Here is an 8,256-nt window from a genome sequence, read left to right on the forward strand (position 1 = left end):
CAGGGCACTGTTTGGCTGAAAATTCTCTCAGTCCCAAGTTTTGGTTTTAGGCTATCTGTGCACCTTTGGCAGCATTTCTAGGAGCCCAGGACTGTAGGGGCACCACTTGGAGAGACAGGACTTAGAGTGGGTCCATGTGTGGGTTCAAGATGATTGGAGCCCTTTCTGTCCCGGAAGCTCTGAGCAGAAGGCCAGCAAACTAGCCCTTGGAGTCACTTTGCAAGTCTTGGTCTCAAGCAGAAAAGCTCGTCTCAAGCTGGTCTCAAGCTGGTCTCAAGCAGCAGGGCAGTCTTCGGATGGCATAAGGCAAGCTTCAGCCAGCAGGTAAGTCCTCTGGGTGCAGCAGGATAGTACTTTAAAGTACTGAGCAGGCTGTAGGCAGCATGGCAGTCCTCTGAGAGTCCTCCACAGGTCCAGAGTAATCTGAAGAGTGAGTCTGAGGGTCCTATATGTATATCTGGTGTCTCCCTTGAAGTGGAAAACATTTCTGGAGTTTTACCTCTGCAGAAGTATCTGGATTTTCTGCCATGCTACTCTGATCCCAGGATGTCTCAAGGCTCAAAAGGCTGGTGTGAAACTATTTGTATGAGGGCTAAGGCACCTGTGTGGAAGTGCAAGTGGGACTATACTCATCCTTGCTCCTGTCATCGTGTCAGGATATCCATATGTCAATCCTCACCATTTATTTATATAATTGTTGTATACTATTGCTGCCAGTCAATCACTATTGCACAGGGATTCTAAAGGAGAACATCTACTGGCAGTGTTCACCCCCTCCAATACCAATGGGTAATTTGATAACCCTTTAAGTGGGGGGTTCACCTGCTTCTCATCAAAATCTGCTGGTTTGTAACTGAAACCTAGGGGTAATGTTTAAATTTTCCCAAACAGTGATATATTCTACATTTGAGTGGTACATAGATGCGTGAGCAAATGATTAACAAAATAGGTAGAATGGAAATTAAAAAGAATGCAATCTCCCAGTGAGGATTTCCTAGATCTACCTACTCACTATACCCACCTCACATCACGATTTCATTGTATATACCTTGCATCAAGCCACCCCTTTGAGATAATTAATGAGCAAATTTATTTTTCAAGTTGCTCCAGGTTTATGATCTACTTGAATTAACAGGAGGAACACGTTTTAGCATTATAACATAGGGAGTTGTTGTAGAAGGTAAGTGAAACACATCCTGTGGGGGTAAAGGAAGGACAAAGTCAAGGCTATGGCTGTACTTAGTGTGGGCCTCTGAAGAACGTATTGTTACATTTGAACATAAGGATAGTTGTTTGGACCCTCAACGATTTAGAACCGGGTCAGTGATATGGCAATGCGACATTAAGGTGGTATGTGTAAGAAGTTTTATTTTATTACGTAATATCACCTTTAGTTTACTCTTCTGTGACAGTGATTTAAAAAAAAAAGAAAATTATAACAATACACATTATTTTATAAGTAAAAATGGTATATAACTAATTATTATCTTAAATATCTGAAACATAATATAATTACATACAAATAAACACAAGACAATAAATACCACAATCAATTGCCTAATTAACTAAATAAATAAAATATTTCATAATTACATATATATATATATATATATATATATATATATATATATACACACATATATATATATATATTATCAATTAAATAATTAAAAATGTAGATAACAACAAATTAAAACTTTAAAAGAAATGTAAAATCAATTATAAAATAAATATTTAGAAAATCCAACAACCAGCAACCTGTCACAACAAATGACATAGAAAAAATAAACTTAAATATATTAGAAAACAAAAAAATTTCTACAAAATATTTAAATTGGCTTAACATCAAAGTATGAGCTTATAACATATAAACACAATAAAAATGACTATATTTGAACTATATTTAACATAAATGATATAACAAAGAATTATATTCTGACTTAGCCAGGCTAGTTATGGCAGAGTAATCAGAGTATTTTCAGTAATTTTGTGTTAATCTTGTCATGTGAAATTACCATCAATGACACAATTACACCTGTTTGCATAACTTAAAGTCATTTGGAGAAAAATACCTACTTCAAGAGCACAGGAATAAGGCATGAGCACTCAATGGCTGCTGCAGCTTATGTTTCTTTAGCACTATTTTCTTAGTGCAAGATGCATGCTCATGTCCAATTTGGATACAAGGGTAGATTCATCACTAAGAGTAGAGTAACACTCCTCATATGATTCCACATATACTTGTGTAATTTTGCTGTAATTTCACATAATTATACAACAGCAAATTACGTGCACCCCTAATTATGACTTTCTGTCCTGCAATAAATTTGACATCATAGTATTTTTTTATTTTACCTATATTTTTATGGTCTATATTTTCTGCAATAATACATGGGGTTCATGCTGGTCATAAGTGTGTGGGGCAGTTTGGACCAATCGTTGTGTACATTAATTTGCTTGTATACTACTGATATGATACCCAACATCCTGCATCAACATAAGTTTCAATATCTTGCAGTTTAACAAATGCGAGAAAAAAAGTACAACATTGATCAACAATGCTACTAACCTTGCCTGTTTCCCTGCACCTACCTCAGTTCCCGTTATTTTTAAGAAGAGATAACCACAATATCAAATACGTCACAGAGTACATCACAATTCTGATAACCACATCCAGGATCACGACGTGGAGTCAATATGTGCTGGAGGGGTAAATATCTTATTCAGTTTTATCAGGTAGTCCTTCCACTGTTCCATAAGATTACATCTACCGTCTGCCCTTACTGACAGTTCAATGGACACCCAGCGGATTACATCTTTCTGCCATGTCGCAATCAAGTGAGCTCTCGTTGCCTTCCATAACAGAGCAGTACGTTGTTGTGTCAGTACAAGTGCTAGTCCTTGGAACCCACAGAGTTGTTTTTTTTGTCACAATCCCTGAATGAAGGAGACATAACATAGGGTCGGTGGCAAAATAGAGGCAGTAATGTCAGATAAACAAGATGTCACATTTTGCCAAAACTCCGTTATCACCAGACAAAGCAATACCACGTTGAGGACATCTGCATTTTCCTGGTAACATCTGAGGCATGATGTTCTGGTTCCCGGGTACATTTTAGCAAGCTTGTCTGGAGAGAGGTATGTGTGGTGTGAATAGTTAAACTGTATAAATTGTGGGTGGGCATTTAGTGTAACAGTTCTGATAGAACCCAGACATCTTCGCCATTTGGTCTCTTGTAAATCCGTTAATAATTTAATTTCCCACCACCCTTTGAGAGTCAAAAATCCAGATTCTAGTCTTGTATGGCTCTATAGATAAGTGAGATAGCCTTTGTTGGTCCTGTAAGTGTTATCATCAGCTCCAAAGGACCAGCTACCTTCATCGATTTCCTTTCTAGTTTTCATATTGTCCTCACCACTTCTTATAGGGCAGAGTATAGTAGGAACTGACCAGGGTCCAGGGCACTCCCCTCCATCAGCTCTTCATAGGTAAAGAGTCTGCCCGCTACTATTATGTCTTACATCCTTCTACCATCCATTCTTCCACTTGATAATCCTGTTTAGTTGTCTACATTGTGGAGGTGCCCAAATGGGAATATTGGGTGCACACAGCATTGTTCCCCTACCATGTAGTATATATTTCTGCCAACACCAGGCTGCCACCCTCAGTAAAGCACTATGGATAGTACGGTGAGGGTGGGGGAAGTCCAAGAGCCACTCTATCAGAGAAGTAACCAGTAAATCAACCCCTTTAAACTGTCTCTCAGGGCTCAGAGGATTTGGGAGCCCTATGCAGGGCCATTGAAGTTGAGCCACAGCATAATAATACTCAAAGTTATGAGAGCCCAATTTCCCGTTCTCTAAAGTGGCACATTGGGTGACTACCTTGACCCTGTGTCTCTTATTCACCCAAACCAGTGATGCTAGCATGCGTTGTAAGTCAGGATTATTGAAATATTATTTGTGTCTCACAATATTTTTAAAACAATATTTTGGTGGAAAACCAGAGGGGTGATAGGATTCTATGAACTGGTAGTTGTGGGTGGTGGTAAATGCTGCATTGCTGTTCCGTTGTATTTAAATGAAGCAATCACTCTCTCAATGTGGTGCATGATTATAAACACAAGCGATAAGGATGGGATTTAGAGAAGAATTTAAAATCAGTTGAAAAGGTTGGTGTTGCATGATGTTAATAAAGAAACAGAACACTGTATGACTTTCTCTAGTTTTATTGGCAAGCAAACCCAATTTAGAGCTTAGAATATGTGTAGACTTGTGTGGTTTAAATAGCAACATTTGGGTGAATAGTGTTAGAAATGAGGCTTCTGGTTGGCTAGGGTGTGCACCTAAGCTAGGCAGAACTCACCCGCTCAACTCAGTGCGAGGGAGTTACACACCCAAGATAACCCCTGCTCACCCCCTTGGTAGATAGGCACCAGCAGTCAGGCCTATCCCAGAGGCAATGTGTAAAGCGACTGCACAACACACACAACACATGTGACACATTATCCCTACCACAAAGGAAACACAACACCATGTTATATAAAAATAAACTGTATTGCACACAACATCATTAGATCAAACACAACATGTTGGTAATACCCTGATACCCAAGCAGTTTTCAGAACACTACACAGTACTATTTCACTGCGGAAGCCAACAGTAATCACATGAAACGCATAGGTTACCGGTTATCCTGCAACATAAGTAGTAGTCAGGTTGTCATTACCACAAGAATGCACGTCATAATAATCATACCATCATAAATACATGAAAGGAACATCAGAGAACACATGGCAAGTCATGAAAACATATCATCATAAATGCACGTCATAGTAAACACATGATCACAATTGCCAAAATGCCATCATGGCTGAACATAAGATGAAACATCACTCAGACTGCGCACGGCAGAATAGGTACATATTCATAGGCCAAGACAGTATCCTGTCCAAAGTTCAGAGCTCTTGCGATCCGATTCCTGCGACAATGCAGAATTGCTAATGGCACGACCGGGGACATCTCGACGGTCGCCACCCGAGCCTGCTATGGCTGCTCCAACAATTGGCAGAGGGGCCCAGTGGGAATGGGGGACCTCCAATGAGGTTTTCCCACCTACAAATCTCCAGAACAATGAGGAATGAGAAATGAGGGGGGAGACTCCTGTCTGCGAGCCTTTATGACAACACAGGGGCCCGACAGAAGCAAAAGATCTCTGATGAGGTCTCCTCTCCACCAATCAGGTGCTCCCCTGCCCGATGCTGCTCCAGCACCCGATGTGGTGCACGAGCCTCCCTCTCCAGCTCACACCAAAGTAGGTGCCTGCCTGTGCCCTGGGGCACACTCCCCTGCGCTCCTGTGCCACAGGGGCACTGATAAGGAGCACACTTCACTCTCAAATAGAAGGAAGAAGGCAAAAAGTTTGGGGATGACCCTGCAAAAAGATCCAGGTCCAAAAGATAGGCACTCCTTAATATCACTGATAATTTGTTTACAATATTAGGTTTGTCCTAACCTTATCAACCTATTGGAGCTGCACTGAGAATACTGATATTTAATATTTTCTGTGACTTCCACAGTGGTATACCCTTATGAGAGAATGCCCTTCAGCATGTCTTCAGCCTCTACTGTCTTCTAGGGGCCCATGCATGGGTTATTCAGAGAGGTTAGATGAGTCATGTGAGCACAAGCACAACAGGATGTTTTTACATGTGTTGATCATTTGCGGGAGAAGCATGTGACTCTGAAGAAAGACAAATGAATTTTGGGGCTGAGGAAGTTGATCATTTAGCACATCAGGTGTTCTTAGAAAGGAATTGAAGCTAAAGAAATTTGTTGAAAAAAAATTGTGAAACTTGTGTTCCAAGGTAAAGATCAACTGCATTCATTCTTAGGACTACACATTTTGTAAAAAAAAATACATTACCCCTAAGGTTACTGCTCAGGAATAATTATGGAATTATTTAGAGAATCACAAATTGCGATTTCTACCCAGCAGAAGTTGTGATTTGTGATCCTCTGAATAGGTAATCACAAGTAGGATTACCTTTCTGTGATTCCTATTCAAATGTATGAAGTATTTCTTAAATGTGAATTGGGCATTTAAGAAATGCAATTACCATCAACTTCAAATCGATGGTAACCATGTGCAATTTGAAAAAACACCCCAAAATGTTTTTTCAAAAGTGCCCTAGAGCACACACATGCCCCTTGGGCATATGTGTACTCTACATGTGCACCACCTTTTTTCAGGTGCATTTCCGGGGGCCTTTTGCCCATAACCATCTTTTGTTTTGCATTTCCCAAATAGTGATTTCCTAGTAGGAAATCACTATTTGGGAAATTCAAAACCATCCCATTGTCACAAATGGCATGGGATTTCTTATTTGCAATTTCGTAATAGCAATTCCTATTTTGTACATCTGCCCAAATGTGAATATGCATTTAGCACTGTGAAGCACAATATTATATAAGCAAATGCTTTAACGGCATATAATGTACAGCAAAAGAGCATCATTATGACTCATGCAAGCAGGTATGACTATGCAGTCAATTCAACAAAGAGATGGCAAAGAGGAAGTTGTGCTATTTGCTTCAAGGACATTGGAAGGAGGTGTGTCTAGCTACTCCCTTATTGAAAAAGAAGCCTTCGGTTGTTGGTGGGGAGTGCATCACTTTAAAATGCATTTATGGGGGTAAGAGTTTTTAATTCATACTGATCATAAGTCTTTAGTGGAATCATTCACCACAAAAACTGCTGAGAAAGCCACTCAATGGAGAGCAAAGTGAAAATATTGGTTGGCACTATAAAATTGTGTATGTTTGTGGCTGAGTTGAAAAATGTCACAGCTGATTTTTTGTCTTGTCTTCTAGTGTCTTACTTGAGGAAGCAGAGCTGGTGAAACTACTGAGCTTTTAAGATTTGATGAACACAGGAGAGCAATACTTCAAACCTATTGTCACTGAGTGCAGCTATGTTAAAAAGAGGCTGGTGGTCCCTGCAGATCATTGGCTCTTTCTGGGCTGAACGTTTATGTGAATCAAGAAGGCACTATGGAACAATGCTGGAACAACAAACTTCATTTCCAAGCAAGCTATGAATTTTCATGTAGCTTTGAAATGTAGCAGTCATCTTGCATATTGAGTATAGTTTCCCTAATGTTCCAAAGAATCCATCCTAGACAATTATGATACAATAGTTCTGTACTCAGGACCTTGGTATATCAATTTGGGATTTCCTTGCCAAGAAAGATTGCTTCACTTGGATTTGGTTGAAGTACATTGGGAATACATAGACGTATTTCTGAACCTTGAGTCGTATGATGTAAAATAACAGAACTATTTGAACATTTATTATAAATTATCTTAAAAACTGTATACACTTGTTATGACTCTTGCAAGTACTTTAAGAATGTTGCTTTACACTTGAGACTTATTCTGTGATGAAAGTAGATGGCTTCTCAGGTCTGAACTATTGCTCATACTATGTATATATGTGATAAGCTTAAGGTTAGAGTTAGAGTTCTACTATGGTTACATAAGTCGCTAAAACAGAAATAACAAAATATTAAGATATGCTATAAGTCATATTCCACAGAGAGTGAACAGTGGAAGCTTGTGGAATCTTCTTTACTCTTAGAGAGAGGTGTCATTGGACATACATAACAGGTATTTGTATCTTGTATGGTTAGTTTCAGGAACTACAAGTCCCACACCAAAGTGCAGAGGGTTAGTTCCACAGAGATATCATTAGGGTATTTAAATTCACTGTTACAGTTAAATACTAAGGGGGTCATTTCAACCTTGGCGGTATGGGACCGCCAGGGCTGAAATGACGGAAGCACTACCAATAGGCTGGCGGTGCTTCCAGGGACATTTACGACTGCGGCAGAAGCGCCGCAGTCGCACCGCCGGGGCCGGTGGTTTCCCGTCACAATGGCCCCGGCGGTTGTAATCCGCCATGGCAGCGCTGCCCAGGGGATTATGAGTCCCCCTACCGCCAGCCTTTTCCTGGCGGTTTGAACTGCCAGGAAAAGGCTGGCAGTACGGGGAGTGGCGAGCCCCTGGGGGCCCCTGCACTGCCCATGCCATGGGCACTGCCCATGCCACTGGCATGGGCAGTGCAGGGGCCCCCTGACAGGGCCCTATGAGGCTTTTCGGAGCAGACAGTGAAAAGCGCGACGGGTGCAACTGCACCTGTCGCACGGCCGCAACACCGCCGGCTCCATTTGGAGCTGGCTCCCATGTTGCGGCCCA

At 40.7% G+C, this 8,256-nt stretch overlaps 1 long non-coding RNA gene across 1 annotated transcript in view; it reads left to right on the forward strand.

Annotated features, from left to right (window-relative positions):
- LOC138295613 (uncharacterized) overlaps positions 1-7,844 on the forward strand; it is a 113,041-nt gene extending 105,197 nt beyond the window's left edge. The window contains exon 4 of the long non-coding RNA XR_011203643.1: positions 6,874-7,844. This is a non-coding gene — a long non-coding RNA (uncharacterized lncRNA). The remainder of the gene's footprint in view (positions 1-6,873) is intronic.
- The last annotated feature ends 412 nt before the right edge of the window (positions 7,845-8,256 follow it).

The sequence above is a fragment of the Pleurodeles waltl genome, chromosome 5 (assembly GCF_031143425.1).
Source record: "Pleurodeles waltl isolate 20211129_DDA chromosome 5, aPleWal1.hap1.20221129, whole genome shotgun sequence".
Classification (NCBI taxonomy): Eukaryota; Metazoa; Chordata; class Amphibia; order Caudata; family Salamandridae; genus Pleurodeles; species Pleurodeles waltl.